Raw genomic sequence first — 16,532 nt, forward strand, 5'->3', positions numbered from 1 at the left:
CTGATAATCAGGATTCAAGGCTGAAATATAGGAAAACCTAAATATTTTCAATTCAGGCCAAACCCCTAGTAAAAACTGAGACACGTGGGTTTCCCACAGCCCATCTAAGCATCTTAAACATGCAACTATCATTTAATCACACAGGAATCTTCTGTCTCTCTCATAAGTGTGTCTGTGTCTGTGTATTGTATTTACAAGCTTACTCTCCCACACACTCACAAAAGCAAGTCTTCAGTCTACTCATATGGCCAAATATTTAGTGACTTAAATGTCCCAGTTTCCAAGCAGTTGTAGCAGAGAGGGAAAATGACAATGGAAAGATTCTGCTAAGATTCAATCTTGTAAGATCAACCCATCTAAAAAGGTTGTTATACAACTGAGGCCAACTAACTTAGCAAGGCTAGACTAACTGAGAAAGGACAGAAAAGTTTTAGAAAAGCATTTACGATCATATTGCGTATTGTTTCTCTATACCACAAAATAAATGATTTTTTTATACTAGTACACCTGCATTTAAAAAGCGTACACTAATGCTACAAAAATAATATGCCAGAGAATTAAAATTACAGAAAATCTTTAAAATAAGACAACTAAGCAAAAAAACCCCCAACAAATAAACTCCAAAGCAAAAGAAGTTACAACCGTAAGTGATGCTGCTGCATGGGGAAAATTAGGCTATAGAATATAAGAAAAGCAGTGAAATATTTGTTTCTAGCACCAGCTAATAGGGGTCTAAAAGGACACTGGAAATCTTTCTGCTGGAAGATGGCATTTTTACCTAATCACTTGCCAAACTAGGTCCATGTTTAGAAAGCTGTATTTTCCACTAGTATCCCCATTCTGATATTTCATTATATTTTGTTATCCAAAGTAAAGATGTTTCACCAGCACCTTTTTTCCTCAGTGGCAGCAAAGGATTAGTTTGTTCTCTGAAAAGCAGTGTTTCTAATCTACATCTTTAGCATATGGAAATAAAATTGAGGAATAATTTGCGTGCATCTTGCCTTCAAGTCCACTACTCCTTTTGGCCAGGAGGGGAAGCTAGTGCTATGTATTTTTGTCATGCAGCTTAGACATATTCTGAACCCAGTGGCATTTATGATTACATCATCACAATCGTAAATCCAACCTGTTCAGGCACAGCAGAGTTTTAACAACTTAAGGTACTTAAACACATTCAAAGTTTATTCAGAGTGCATTCAGTAGGATTCAGAATGTAGAACATTAAAATCACACCTCTACCAGCATTTCTATCTCAGTTTTATTTTAGAGAGCTACTCACGTAAGGCCAGCAGCAAGGGGCTGTAACCCTATTTAGGAATCCCTTACAGTGAGTTTCTGACTTTCTAGCAGAATTTTGCTGTTGGCTGTCTCTATGGTCTCTGCATTAAGTCAGAGATCTCCGTACAATATACAGTATTGTGTGGGAATGTCATCTTATTTCCTATAAAAGCAGAAACAAAACACAAAACCTAATTTTAACCAGTAATTCTGTTTCTGTGTCAGGACACTTATTCAGAACATCGGTGTAGGGAACAAATTGAAAACTTCATATGAAAGATAGAAAGAGTTGCCTTATAGTATAAATCAGTGTTCAAAAGCTTTGTGTTTTATTGTTGAGACTGGCAAAGAGAAAACTGCAACATGCACCTCAGATGACTCAAGATCAGCTGTATATGATAATATTCTTCATCCTCTTTCAACCAAATTCAACTGCACTTATTTGATGTTTTGCAATTTTAGTAAAGAAGGAGACAGACTGACCCATTGAGATTCCTTTTTTGATTAAATAGCCTATTTCAGCTTAGCATTAAACAGAAACGGCTGTTTATTTGATTATAGCTAATCTATTAGCCATGTTAGATTGCGTTTCTCTCAGGGCTGTGGAAAGAAACATCAGCAGTCAAACATCAAAAGCTGTATCCAATTCCTTCCAAATTTTCTGGTTTTGTATCTACCTGTCCCTAGTTTGGCCTAGTCTCTGAGGCTTTTTGCCATTTTGGAAGAGGCCAGCAGCTATTCAAACTTTCAGGAGTGCTCCATCCCTCAATTCTCTGCCCAACCACAGGCGGACTCTCACATTCAAATCTTTAAATGGGCAAAACATTCAAGGACGAATGCAAGAATACCCACAGAGAAGGCTGTGTTACATATATACATACCATTCCTTGTTCTCTGCTTATTCCAGGAGAACAGATTCCTAGCACTATTTTCTTGTTATGCAATAAGACTGATACTAGAATATGATAAAAAGATGTTGAGTACTTCAATTAGGATGACAGTCACCAATAGCAGATGCCCAAAAGAGGCCTTACATACAAAATAGATCTTATAAATGCCCTAAAAGAAGATCATTTGAAGACTGTCAAAATGAAGGAAGAAGCAAGAACTGATAGTGTTGTAGTAAAAATATTCCAGGCCTCCTTTGTTGAAGTGTCTCGTCCCCACCAGCACCCCTTTTTGCTGACCTTTTGTACCTACTTTTTCTAAAAGACTAAGTGGAGGCTAAAAGAAGTAGAACAGCAGATGTACTTAGGGAATGAGAAGAAGTTTCTTGAAGGGTAAGGGAAGGGATCTTGGTTTTGTCTTTAAATAAGCTTTCATATTTTACACTGAACACTGGACTATAAAGGTTCTTTTGCTAAAGCACTACAGTCCGAGCCCTTCAGATCAGAGCTCTCAAGTCTTAACCCACATCTTTCAGAATGACATTCCATTTCTTCTATGCTACTACCCAACTGGAGGGAAAGTAAGCAGTTATTCAAATTAAAATATTAACTTTTTGTCAAACCCTCATTTTATTTTAGCTAGTGTTCTGGAAAACAGCATTTCATGGGTTAAATGCTTACAATCTATCCATCTAACTGTGCAAAGCATAAAAATTCTGATGTCATCTCCTTAGAGTGGATCCATTCTCATAACCAAGCCTCTGACAAGAATAAAAATTACATCAACAATCTGTTTTAATGACACTGTTTTTATCATTTCCCATTAGAAAAGTAGCATTTCTCCAAAGTCATTAGTGCCCTGCCATTAGGGCTGTCACCCCTTCTCCCTTCTTGCTGCTGGGAGAGTGAAGAATCTCAGCAGATTCCTGTTTGGAATATTGATAAACCTCAGGAAGAGCTCTTCTCCAGATGGCCTCATATGAGGTACTCCTATTCCACTCGTTCCAAAGGAAGGTTAAATGCTATTAGGAGAACACACACCCCTGTAGAAAGTGGGGTTTGTCACTAGGACAGCTGTGCAAATCACAAAAACTTTAACACAGTTTCACTTCAGCTACATAGGAGTACGGAACAAGGAGGAGAGGGAGAAAAAAAATCCCTGCTTGTTTTATATCAAATTAGTATGTCCCAACAGGCATGAAAATATGCATCAGGGACAACAGAATCACTTCCTCAACATCACCATGTCTGACAGCATTCAGTTCTTGAATGTTCAGACCAGGCCCTAAGCATTCAACCACAGACTAGGGCAGGAAAGAACCCAAGAAAGGACACCTGGGCTATTCCTGAAAGGTGTTTTTCTAGCCTGTCATTGACAATCTCCAGTGACCATGTCTTCAAAACTTATCTGAGTAACTAGTTCCAGTGTTTTACCATCTTCACTGTTAGGAAGGCTTTTCCCCTAATATTAAACTAAACTTTATTCTCTRCAATTTAAGCACAGTGTTTCTTATCCTATTCCCCATAAAGCAGAGAGCAGTTATTGAACGCTTCCTCCTCAGAGTAACTTGCTATGCTTGTTTTAAGACACCCATACTCTCTTAGCTGTCATCTTTGAGGAAACACTTTAAGTGGGGAGAGGCCTAGATTTCTTCACACGTCACATTTTCTGTATTTCTTACCATTCCAGTGATTCCTCTGGACATTTTATAAATCATCTCTGCTTCTGATATATGATGCCAAACTAGACACCGTATTCAAGGCAAACTCTTCCCAACATTTGGCAGAACAAGGGAGTGCCTTGGGGGCTACGTATGCCACCTGTAATGCCGTCTTCCCTCTCACTTCTACGTTTGTTGTGGAYGTGCGAATACAAGTCAACTAGGTCAATTACAACTACTGAGGAAGCTGTTTCCTACCTAGTTCCTGTATTCACACAGTTGTTCATTCTCGCTTCAGTGTAAGACCTTGCATTTGTCGCTATTAAATAGCAATCTACTTTTTTCAGGTCCAAAGTTGCCTGTCTCAGTACCTCAAGGGCTTTAAAAGCCAATGTAAGAAGAAGGAAAGCTGGCCTTCTTGGTGCTCCCCTTTTTTTGGTCTTTGCTACTATGAAAAAAGGCTCTTCTCCCTTCTCTCCCCTCCCCCTCCAAGTACTTGCCACCTTCTTTCAACAAACATCAGAATTTGCCCACTGTTTTTCCTAGAAATTTGTGTGGCAACTGATGTTTTATCATCTTTATATCAGAGAAGCTAGAGAAACCTGCAAAAACTGATTGGCCAAAGCCCTTATTCTACAGGACAGAAATAAACCAGTAAACTACCKAAAACTAACAAGGCAGATCATAAAGATACTTACATGTTTTAAACAGATAAATCTTGTTTAGTTTTGTTAACATGGTATTAAAAACCAAGACAGGTGGTTGAAGAAGTTCCTGAACTGCAAAATACAAAATCCCAAACTCTTCAGTTAAGAGCAGAGACAAACCCCACTGACCAGAGTTTTTTCAAAGAAAGCTAAGCAAGTATAGCCCTGATCTGATATTCTTCACCAAGCAGAACAGAACTATATTTGGAGAAAAAAATAAAATAATCAAACCTGCTTTATATGTCACAAATCCATGAAGGACAAAATCCATTCCTCTGACCTTTTCAGCTCTTTTTAAATCATATTTATTTATAGTTATGTTTTAGAACAAAACTTTTCATAAATAGCAATATCATAAGCACAGTGAGCTCTGATAGGCAGTTTCTTCACTTGATTCTCTCACCGCGCACGCAAACACTCCTAGATTATTTAATGACTACAGTGTCTCAGAAGCCCAGACAACAGGGCTGCATGTATTTTAGTGAAGGTTATTTTTGCAAAGTTTATGGTTGGCCTTTCTGGAAGGCAACTACAAGTGCAGACCTAATGCTTGTTATCTAACCACACGCTTTTGTAATTCATACCTTCTAATTTGCAAAGACCACATTTTAAAGTTTGACCTATAAAAGAAAATTATTACTTTTTGTTCTTAGTGATGTATGAAAAAGGCGAAAGTACATGCATTTTCTAATGAACTGAGAAGTGAAAAAAAAAAAAAAGTGTTTTGCCTCCCTTCCTCACGTTAGTGTAGCTGTTGAAGGTTTTTTACTTTTTTTTTTTAAACAAACAATGACTCTCAGATGTTTATTGGAAAAATATTTCAACCCTTATTTGAAATTGAACAACAAATATTTACCAAAAAAACTGTTTCTTTCAAGAGCTTTCGTTTAAAAAGATATCATAGAAACTGAGTCAAAAAAGACAAGAACAAYGAAAAATGTTTCATCCAGGGGAAATAACTTTGCCGATTTGCTTGCTTAATCTTTTTGCGAAGACTAGTCTGGACATTCCCTTATCAATTTCCAGGGGATACGCAAGTTTATATTTTGGCCCAGTGAGAAGCGTATGAATTCTAGAGTTAGACCAACTTTTTCCCCCTCATTTCTTATTCTCAGAATACCACTGCTCATTCATCAAGATTCCCAGAAAACTAAGATGGAACCCTGCTCTATTTCTAGTAAAGTGACATTCACAAAAGGCAAGTGCAAGGTATAACATTTCATTAAAAAAWAATAATAATAATAATAACAACAACATGCGACTACAGAACAAAATCATTTGGCTAGTCGGTCATCCTACTAAAATGGTTTGGAAACCACAGGTTGGAAATCCTGTTGCAAAGTGTGATTCTGAGACGTACTAAAAAAAGTGCTATAAGAAAGAAATGAAGTAAGTATTCTCCTTTACTCAACCCTCCACTCAGTAGCTTTGCAGTACTGGTGAGGCCTCTATTAGACTATAATGTTCAGTTTTGAGCACCTTACTGAGAGGGATGTAAACAAACTGGAGCCCAGAGGAAAACTTCATCAAAAGTACATTTGGAAGTAAAGAAAAAAAAAGAATTAAAGTAATGAGGCTTTAGACAAGAGAACAAAAAGTGCAGGGGAAGGGGAGGGAAYATACCTTTCTTCATAAGCATAAGATTATAAAGAAGACTGATTTGCTGTATCACCAGTCAAAAGTAGGCTAAGGAGGAATCAGTTTCCTTTGTAGAAAGGTAAATTTACACTAAGTAGTAGAAGAAACTTTCTAACTACGAAGATGATTAAGAACTGGAGCAGGATACACAGGGTGACTGCAAAATATCTTACATTCGAATTTTATCTAACCTGGTCTAAGTCTGCTATACTCAGTCCTTTGTCTTGACCATATACCACATGAAAGAGACTGCATGATGCGGCCAACCCATCACCTGACTGGGATTTATTACACTTCTGCATATGCATTACATGAATGAGGCTCAAATACACTTCACACGTAGCATTCTGGAAAGAATTGCTCTTAGGCACCAAATAGTCCTGTTTTCCATCTGCAGTCTCTTCCTTGACTGAATCTGAAAAGCACACTCACAAAAAGAGTGACTAGCAGAGGGCTGCCACTGCTCCTAACAATTCACCAGCTCCCCCCTTGCTGCTCTTTCTTCTTACTCCTGCATTAATGTTCCTCAGACCCAGACGGRAAAGCTGAAGGGCAAAGGGTTGTACATAGCCAGCAGCATGCCACCTCTCATGCAACAGGGGCAGATGGGAAGTCCCCACAAAACTACTTACCTCCTGCAGCTCTTGAAGGGCTTCTCAGGAAAGCAAGCAGAGGCTGGCCACTGAGGTGTGCTGGAAAGCCAAAGTCTGAACACCCTTTTTCTTGGAGGTGAAGCAAATGACCTAGAGAGTTTCTGAGCTCCTTTCCTGCACTTCACTTCCAAAGAAGTTCATTTCATTCTCCCTTCTCTCATAACCCTCACGCTTTTATACCCACCCTTTTTAGAGGCAGAAACTCATACTTTCTCTGAAGAACACAGCACCTGTTCTGCTGTGAGATCCCCCCTTGTTGCTGGATCAGCTTTCATCAGAAAGCAACCRCATGTAGCATGTCCATCCAGATTTTCTCCTTTCCTCCTGTAAACCCCACTGAAGCAGAATTTGTGTAGCAGATGGGGAATGGTGGGGGGAGAGGAAAGGAGGCAGATACCTGTGCATTTTTATCAGGACTAAAATCTCTCTCCTCTTTTCCCATAGCCTTTAAGGCAGAAAAACAAAACAAACAAACAAAAAACCACTTAAACACATTTGACTAGACAAAAAAAAAGATAGTATGCCAAGTTCATTTCATATCATTAACATTGTGTATTTCCAAATCATTACACCATGTAAAATATTACTTCCAACCTAGCCTTGACTTGATTATGCACACCATGCATGTTTCATACTGTCAGACAGCAGTCTCTCAACTTTAGTTTCTTAATGCTTAGTCCATTATCACTTTGAGAGGCACTACAGCATATCTAAAGAGCACAAGGACCTCTAGTGCAAAAGAACTCCAGCACTGCATGAAGAACTGGCTATGCCAATTCATAGTTAATTTACTGGTATTACAAAGGTGGGACTGAGTTCCATTTTCAGGTACAATCATTCCAAGTATGCTACCATTTTGATATTCAGGGAAAACATATCTACATCTCGCGAGAAAAATAAGAAAATACAAAGACTTAAAATAATAAAACCCCCTTAAAATAGAGTCTTATAGATTTTGCCTTCCATAAGCAAAGTAATTTAAAATGAAACTCCAATTGCAAAATTTTTATTTTAGTAATGAACTGACAATTCCAGGTTAAGCATGTCAGACTTGCAGTCTGGAAGCTATACTCCAGGAGAAAAAAAAAATCTCTACAACCAATAAACAGAATACTTTCTTTTTTTTTTTTTTGCTAACTGTTTTTCCAGATATATTCTAAATACCTTCTCAGAGTACCTCATGTAACTTGTGCTCTACTTTTATTAACCAGACTTCTACCATGCTCTCAAAACCTCCCTCAGAACTGAGAGGTAGAAAGCCTTTTGGAAAGAGAGAACAGCCTACAAGGAATGAGAGGTAGGAACATCACAACGAGTGTTCTGGTTCTGCATTTGAAAAAAAACACAGAACGTAATCCATAGATTATATGCATGAAAATACGGTAATTTAAGAGTGCACGATTATTGTCTACACCTAAAGAGGTTATTGTCCGTCTATTGTTCCATTTTAAGGACTTCTTGAGGAAAAGAAGCTAGCTTTTACAGATGTACTAACCAGTACTTAAAAATACCTTGTACTCTATCTCTTTATGTCAGCTGTGTCTTTAAAATGAGAACGCAAGGTCAAATATAGCCCAAGTATGCTACCCCTTCATTTTTTACTACTTATGATTTGTCAGCAAAAACTTCAGACGATCAGAGAAACCTCAGCCTTGCTTCTAGTGCTGCAGGTGCAGCCTGGTTCATGTGTAAATACTAACCTTTACATGTGCAGGCTTCCACCCACAATTGTTTGTACATAAAGTATTTGTGTCTCAGATCAATTTAAAAAAAGACCACAAGACTACAAGGGAACATCTGGTATCTGCGCATTCATCCAGCATGTGGCAGCCAGTTACAACCATGTTTTCCAAACTTGAGTGGCATTAAAAGGTTACCATACGGAGATGACTAACAGTGTTATTTAGATTAGGTTTTCAGCTACACTCAGTTCCCTACAAGGACCATTTCCTGTTTATGTGACAGGCATGTCACATTTTTCAGACACGCTAGACACAGTTGTAGAAATAATGAATTTTGTCTGGGCTTCTTGTATACGACACCTGTGTGAGGTCATAGGGACTTCCAATGCAACAAATTGTAGTAATATTGTACAAAATGCACAAGGTGACCAGAGCACGCAAAAAAAACAATGGAAAGGCCACAAACTGCATATGCTTTCATCCACTAGACTACTGAAAAAAACAGAGCAAAAGCACCCAACAACTCTGAAACAACACTGAATAAATAACAGAGAATGCATACAAGAAGATCACTCAAACCACGTTCAGGCTACCCTTTCCCCTCTGCCCAACTTAACAGAGTCTAGCACTAAACTAGAATGCTTCAGACTGGGAACCAGTTCAGGTTCCTAGTTTAGGACTGCTTCATACAGCCACATAGTCATATCCCAGTCACCCACCCGCAGCCGCTGGTGCAGAAAGGAGCGGTCCCTGTACTTTCTTGAGTGACTGGAGGAAAAGGTGGCTGCGAACACGTTCCCCAGCACTTCCGCAGCCAGACGCTCTTCTGGGACTTGCCTGCCACTGGCCAAGCCCCCCGGACTAGCTCAGTTGCACGGCTGCAGCTCATCTCACTCCTCTCCTATGGAGAGGAAGAGAAGGGAGAGAGACAGGAGTTAAGAACAGCTTTCTGTTCTCTTCATCTCCCTGACCAGCTTTACACACCATAAAAGCAACATCATACCCATGTCCAATTCAAGAGGATGGTGGTCAGAGACCACTGTACTAAATCCATCTCTGACAAAAGGCCAGGAAATCAAATCTTGCTGCATAGCCCTAACCTGGTGGACTTCGACAATTTCTGAAAGTGAAGAAATACACCTTGAAGGTTGGGGGAGGAAGGGGGAGAGGGGAGAAAGATGTCTTTGTCTGTATATGCATCTCCTGCAGAAAGACACATGCACACACTTCAGCATATTTTTACAGCCCAGGCTATAAAAAATTCACCAAGTTGAAAGACCCCTCCCTTGCCACTATACACTTACCTTTTTTGCTTCTGTTGATTACTCACAATATAAGTTACTCTGAGGCTTGTAAAGCCCTAATAAATCCCATGAGTGAGCACATGCGGCCATTTGGTGCAAGTACACTCTACAGGATAAGGCTTCTCATACTCTGAGGTAGGAGCCTCATGTAATTGTTTAAATTGCCACACGTGCCTACATCAACATTTGGATCAGCTTTTCTAGAAAACATTCTGAAGATGACCAATTTCTTGGAATTTTAGTGGTCATTATACCAATAGCATATTTTAATATTTTGATTAAAAAATGCATATACATGCTTTTTTTTTTTTCTTTCTTTTTTTTTTTTTTTTTAAATGTGAGCCCATCAAATTCAAACTAAGCCCTATTGCTGTATCTGCTCAAGTTTGTTCTTGCGGAAATCGCTGGAGCATTGATTGCAGTAACACATGATTCCTGAAAGTCCAAGACCAATACAATAAGTCAAAAGACAGACCTGGCCACAGTGCCCAGAATATATTTTGAATTAGCACCAAATCAGCCATTACCAGTAGGGGTACAAAGAAACCCCATAACAAATCAAGGCCTACCCCATGAAAGAGTATTTACAAAGCTTTTCTCCCGGCACAAGATAAAAATCCATCTCCTGGAACCAGAAGTCTTCAGAGCACCCAGATCAAGGTAATTTCTTTCTGCATTGCTGTAGAACATGGCATGGACCAAATCCAATAGACACAAGGATCAAGCTGCATTTGAGCTGTTTGTATTGTTTGTTTGTATTCAAACCATTGCCTGAGTCATGTTCAAAAAGAAGCCATGCTTGGAGCCATTTTTCAAACAGTGTTGTTGCCAGCCCTAAGGTCTATGGTGATTTCGACTAGCAGAGACTGGTCCACAAGTCTGAAAAAATATCTGATGGGAGAGCAGCCATCTTTTGGTTTCCACATAATATATATCTGAAAGCGTACAGGATTACTGATCCCAAAAGTATCAGCAGAAGGCAGAAGCAAGGGGCTCTCAGAGATGAGACAAACTGCTTTCCTGCCAAGAACCAAGTGCTCCAAGAAAATAAAAAGTCTTATTGCAGCATCACACACATCAGGTCTCATTCTTTTGCTTGTACTAAAGTAGACTCAGGAAACTAAAGAAAAAAAAACACACACAAGAATTCCAAAGTAATCGTATAAAAGCAAGGGAAGTAGAAGTTAGAGGCACCATTTTTCTTTGCATAAAAGAATGCTTCTACATTTTACAGGATACTGGAAAAGAAAGAAGGTGTAATAGGAAAACTGGAATATTCTTCACAAAGGCAGACTGAGCTGTTCCCTCCAATTCTAAGTAATGCGTCCACTAAATCAAGCTCTTTGAGCAAGGAAAGCCTGTCTGACAAGTGCAGAGTGCCTGTTGTAATACGATTACACATCTTAACATTTACTGCAACACAGAGCTGTAAGTGTCAGGTTTTCAGCAGTGCTATGTGAGATCCTAAGGCCTGTCTACAGTCTGAAGCACATGAAGGAGCTTGTTTCTTCTTCCAAACTTTATCTTGCTGGCTTCACAGCTGCCTCCTCTGAATTTTCCGGATTTAAAGCCTCAGATGAGCTGACACGATCATGAAGAGAAAATAGAGATTTTTAAACTCAAACCTTAGCAGCAGTATGAAAAGGGGGATCAGGAACCAATTCTTAAGAGAAAACTAGGAAACTGTGTCCATTAGAATAAAAATTCTTACTTTTCAAAAACACGACTGAATCATCTTCTAGACTTTTGGACTGGTTGTGAAGTTCTGGGTTGTGTTTGACCTTATTTTTGACAGCACTGGCTGCACAGGACAAGTTCCCTCCACAGAGTTTGCCATGCCATTCTTTTCCCTAAAGCAGTTACCAGACCCGAGTAAAAACTATGCCCATCTTTTCCATTCACTGCAATAGAACTGCTCAGGATTGCAGCCACACTAAGCTCAGGGTATGCTTATACTGTAAACGCAGTAACAACTCTAGTAAGATTATAGTGGATTTGTATGGATCAGGAGGCTGTCTCTTCTTTACAAYTGCTTCTTGAAAACCAGTTCACCATATACCCTGTTAGACTTAGCTGCTGCAGCTGAAGAGAGCATCATCTCCCTCAGCTGGGATGAATGAAATGGGAGCCACCTTGTCAGCCACCTCCACTAAATTCAGCAGAGGTGGGAAACTGGAGGCCTCTGCCTCAGCAGCTCACAGCACGTTAATGTACACGGACAAACTGGCGGCAGTTAGCAGCAACACGCCAACGTGTGACCTGCAACGCCTCAGGAACAGGACCGGTGCCCGGCGCGGATGGCGGCCCCTGGGAAGAGCAGCCGCTTCAGCCAGGCAGCGCGTATCAGCAGCCCTGTGAATCAGAGCTCAGTTAGCTCAGCCGCACCGGCCCAGGCTGCAGTCACACAGCCAGGTGCCAGCTACACACCTTCATTTGTCCTGCACAGGTTTCCTCTCTGAGTATCAGTCACCAAGGCTGCTGGAGAGTACAGTAGCTTCATTCCCCCTCCCCCCAAATATATATATATATATATATATATATATCGAACAACTCATTTATTCTGGAATCCATTTAGAGAGAAAGACGGTAAGAACAAGAGCAAAGCTGCTTTGCAAAGCTGAAGGCAGTAGTCGGGGAACATGACCACTAAACTCAAACACAGTCCGAGCACCTTGGCTGACAACTGCTGTTGTTTCAGTCAGGTGCAAACCAAGCGACGTACCACCATAGAGAGCAGGGAGGGGGAAATCTTAAAACTTTGAAAGTCTTTAAAACCGCAATCCTAAGCAAAAGTGAAATCCAGTAGTATGGATCTGTCTCACTTCACCTTCCTCCTCCAAAAAGCATTGCATTTGAGAAAGCGGGGGGGSGGGGGGGGGGAACAGTGCCTGTGAAACATGCATATCTTTACAGGTGGCTTCCAGTGCCTACAGCAATCCAAAGCTCTTCACCTGCCTCTGGCAAGCATACTTTAGAGTTTTGTTGTCTGACTGAAACATGCACCCTACAGCAGGTACGAGAAAAGAGTCTGACAAAAAACTTTTTGGAAAAAGCTAGGAAAAATAAGGAAAATCATAAAAAAAAAAAAAGATTCAGAGGAAGTTGGGGCTTAGAGAAATAAAGAAAAGATAGTGGCCTCTAGAAGGATAACATGCCAAGAGGGTTTCTCTTGGTTGAGCTGTTTAAATCCAAGGGCAGAAAGGGAGAGACTAAAATAAGGGCTATTTTCACTCCTCTCCCTCACAAAATTATAAATATATTTGGAGAAAATGAACTGTGAGATGATGCATATGAAAAATATATTGCTCTACCATGACTGGTGATGGTAGAGTTATGTTGTATGTTTAGGCACACATCCAGAAAAAGGTGACTGCCAGTTCACCCACAGCTATGAATCATGAATCTCATGAGCAGAGTAAGGGGCTACAATGTACTGAATGAAGGAACCAAAAGCAGTTAATAAATGCAGTTTAATCTCATCCAAGCACAGCTAACTTCTAAAGTGTTGATCAAGTGTGGCAAGACAAAGGAAAAAAAAACAGGGAGAGGAGTACACCAAGAAGGGGCCACATAAGTTTCAGACATCTCTGCACTTATTTATTGTTTTAAAACAATAGCCACAGAGCTGTAATCTTTGAGGCTAGAAAGACAACTGCAGTTCTGAAAACAGCAGGAGCAAGAGAAGTGATTTAGTAAGAGAATGGCTTTGTCCAACTAGCTAGCAATGCCAGGTTAGTGAGTGCTAGAAGATCAGGTCCATGATTCTCTGATATAGGATGTGTTTAACCATGAATTACTTCTCTCCATCCCTTCCTAAAACCACACAAGCAACCACGACTACCGCTCTTGGTTTTCATCGAGTCTTTTAAAGGCTTCATCAGGGATTTTTATATGGTTAAAAAGTCATCCCCGCCTCGGGAGAATTATTTTATTTCCAGCGCTTAAAAGCTGAAGCACAAATTCTGAAATTCAACTCCATAAAATATTTGTCTCAGCATCCCATACTGTTCACTGCTCTTCCTCAGTTCTTTTTCAAAAAGTTATCCATACCTTATTTTTTTTTCTTAATGGGAACCCCTCTAGGCTTTTCACCCTGCAGTAGTCTCTTCTGCATTTGACTGTGCAGTTCAGATTAGACCCAGGAAACCATGGGAAAATACAATGAAAAAGCCCACAGGGACTCACCTGGTACAGAGTTGATAATTCGGGCCCCCTCCAAGTTTCTAGCTCTCGTCTTCCTGTGTTTTATGAGAGGCCAGAAAGAAACTTCTGATTCTGTCTTGTCCTATGCCCTTTCCAGTTTTCTGACTCCAACTATCCAGAACAAGGCAGATCAGCAAGCAAATTTCTCCAAGCCTCTCCAGAAATCTTCATGAAAGCCTCAGCTAGGAGTTTTCTCCTCCAGTGTAACTTCTGTCCTACCTCTTCTTTTTCTGGCTATTAGTCCCAGGTGCTACTCCAATCCACTCTGCTCATCTAATAAGGTCCAGCTGGGATATTCTGTGCCATCACAGGAAGGTACACCTTTTTACGCATACCTAATGTTCCCTGGCCACAAACAAAAAGCTGGATAACAGAGAAAGAGAATATTATGTACACTGCATTGCAACAGTATCAACAACATAGAAAAACATGCAACAGAAGAGAACTTACAAAGACTGGGATCCCACAGAAAGTACTACCAGTAAAAGTTTTTGACACATTGAAAAACTAGTATTTTCTGATTTTAATCCCAGTTCAGGAAAAACAGAGAGGAATTACAGTAATATATTTAGAGACAGGTTCTTGAAATAGAAGTGCGTATTTTCTGATTGCATCAAACTCTGAATCTCAGTAAGATTTTGTAAGTAGAAGACAACCTCTGGGATGCTGAAAAAAGCTTTGTTTAAAAAATAAATAAACAAACGACCTTACAACTCCTTCCCCTATTCCAAAGGCACCCTCCAACAATGTAAGAGAATATAAAATTGTAAAAACCTACCAAAGTCCACTAGTTTCTCTTCAATGATCAAAAAGATCAAACTATGCCATCTGAACATATTTTCATTGCTCTGTTCTCCCACCTGGCTACCTCAAAACACACAAGACACTAATATTCAAAAGCATTCACAACAAAACTCTCTTTTCTTGCTCCAAAGCTATTTCAGTGCTTATCACAGCTTTCACAGGGTTCTCCAAATAGGGAAGGGCAGAAAGGGTCTTACTCTTATTTCTTAAGACATGCTTGATTGCTGGTTACAGCACTGATTAAAAAAAAAAAGTCACTACCCAACTGCTGTATTCCAATAAAAGGAAGGAAACTAGGGGGAACAGTTGAAAGTTAATGTAGCACGGGTAGGAGATGAAAAACCAGAGAGAAAGTGAACAAACAGTGTTCTGGTTTTGGTCATTGTTAAATTTTATTTATTTTTCTATGACTTACGTTTGCATCCATGATTGCTTCTTTGTGAAAAATATATGCTAAACTAAATTAAAACAAACAAAAAATTCTGTCTTTGAACCTGACAAATAGAAGAAAGGTTCCTAACCAGCTTCTCCTACATAGGAAACTTGAAGGTTCTGCAATTAATTTTTTTTCCTTCGGGAGCAGGGGGAAGGTTCGTTTCAAAAACCTATACTGAACCAATGGAGTTAAGATTAAAAACAACAGAAAAAGAACAGAATTGACTCATTCTCCAAAAATGGATATTACTCATCGCAGTGCCATACGCATGCATACATCTGGCCAAGACACTCATCGCAGCTGCTCAGCTTCCCCTTGTGCTTCTGCCCAGTACACCCCCAGTGGGCTCGTGGCTATGCACAGGGGTTGGCTTCCTGGTCTCCCCCAAATCTCAGACTCCTTCCCTACTTGCCAGGCTCTGCAGCCACCAGAGGACAGTCCCCAGGGCCCAGGCAGAGGCATGGGGAAGGGAACACGAGGCTCCCACCACTACGCAGGGAGAAGCTGCTGAAGGGGCAGCCCTTGCTCCAGCAGGTCTCCAGCAAAATCACTTCAGGGCCTGGAAGGAGGCAACACTGCCCATAAGGTAAACCGGCCTAAGGCAAACAGTCCAGAGACTATGCAAAAGTTGATGCACAGAAATGGTGTTCAAATATTTTCCTAATGGAACACAGGCAATCAAGGAACAATTTCCCCCCCGATGAAAAATACTATATGGGAGGAGGTGTTTTTTGAGAGAGACCTCTAAACCTTGCATGAAGCAAGATCAGACTCACTAGTTCTATTTTACAAATAGAGAAGACAGAAACAAAGAGATGAAATACCTATATAGCAAGGCCAGATCTCATCTGAGTTCCTATTACTTTATAGACATTTCCCCCAAAATTTCTCAGAGCTCAATGCAGTATGCAGCTGTGCTTTCTGAAAAGTTACCTTCACATAGCTCTGCAGATTTGAGTCTGCTAGATACTTCAGTAAAAGGCAGAGAAACTCTCTGCCCATACAGAGATTGTACGTTGAAATCACACAGAAATTTTACTAGGTGGTTAGGATACTTCAGTGTTACTGCATCCATTCTGATCTTGTCTAGTTAAGAAATCTTTCTCTCTAGAGAACTTATTTATCTCCAGACTGAGTATAGTAGTAGGGTTACTAACCTGTGCTAACTGTAAGTGTCTCAGTTCAGCATCTCCTCATTTCTAGTTGTTCCTTCATCTCTGCATCTGGTTTGTTAAAAACTACTAAGAAGTGGACAAGACAAGGTTTTAATCAAATG

Source organism: Apteryx rowi, unplaced genomic scaffold (assembly GCF_003343035.1).
Source record: "Apteryx rowi isolate R43461 unplaced genomic scaffold, aptRow1 scaffold_72, whole genome shotgun sequence".
Classification (NCBI taxonomy): Eukaryota; Metazoa; Chordata; class Aves; order Apterygiformes; family Apterygidae; genus Apteryx; species Apteryx rowi.